Below are 1,301 nucleotides of genomic sequence, written 5' to 3'. Positions count from 1 at the left end.
CCTCACCAGAACCGAGGGATAAACCACTATCGTGCTACAAAAGGTCTCGCTAAAACCGCAATTGTGTTTTTTGTTTTACACCGATTTTAGTTACCTGTGATTTTGAGGCAGGTGACCTGCCATTTATTCCAGATACTAATGCCAGCAATACAGCTGTGGATGATGCGCTCTTAGGAAGGACGACCAAAGGCTAGAGCACATCGTTACTTATGCTGACACCAAGCTTTTCAAAAGGATGCGATAGAAAAGCAACACCTAGTAAATGATCTTTAATAGCAAAAATATCGTAGTGAGGACAGATTACCAAGAGATGACATGATCAAAGGAAATAAAAAATATAGACCACTCGGTGGCCCATTTGTACAAGGAACCACATAAGTCTAGCTTAATTATTTAGCTTGCAGTAAGTAGTGGGGTACACGACCGATTGTGGTCCATCATTATAGAATGAAATCTTATTAAGATATACCACTAATTTGACAGAAGGAGAAGGTCTTTGTGGTAACTCACGTACAGCCAGATAGTATGAAACACTATCTAAGGGAACTACCTTGGACAGCACTCGAGGCAAAGAAGGAGCCATGCGATGGACGTTTTCAATATAACTTTCCAGGTCACAAGAAGTTCAGTAGGACGAATCTGGGAATTCTATGAACTCCATCATAAAGAAATCTACAAACTTTGGCCTTCTACAGTCCTACACATCTTAAACTAGTCCTCAATTTAACAACAAATTAGGTCTTCTAGAAATCAGTCTCGTTGATTAATAAGCTTTAATCGAACTTAGTTGAGACAATTATGCAAAAATTCTACAGTATATCCGGCAACTCACTGTAAAAAAGTGGTACCAAATAATATTTTTTTATGCTTAGACAAATTGTTCTATTACAAAAAAGCAGTAATGTTGTCGTAATCATCTGCAGTGACATTTAGGCGGATCCCCAGAGAGGAATAATAAACTTCAATAGTAAACCACTTAAACTATACAATTTGCTTGCATATCTGTCTTTCCTTTTTAATCACATTATGTTATGATTCATTTAGAGAATAGTGTTATTCAGCAAATTCCACAAAAATGACTGGTCTTTCTCTCGGTAATACTAACGTTTCTCTGCGCAAGCATTGAAGGCAAATTTGTTACCTATTTGTCAATTTATTATTCTAGTAGGCATATCAGGGTATTTTAAGGACAAGCAAAAATGGTTTTAGGGTTTTTTGTTTTAACTTTTTGTTTACAATTGCGGGAATTTGAACCGGTTTGTCATACTTTGGGACTGTCCGTTGTATACCTGCTAGAATTC

Source organism: Echinococcus granulosus (genome assembly GCF_000524195.1).
Source record: "Echinococcus granulosus chromosome Unknown EG_S00041, whole genome shotgun sequence".
NCBI lineage: Eukaryota > Metazoa > Platyhelminthes > Cestoda > Cyclophyllidea > Taeniidae > Echinococcus > Echinococcus granulosus.
The sequence above is the reverse complement of the archived record's forward strand: the minus strand, read 5'-3'. Positions refer to the sequence as shown.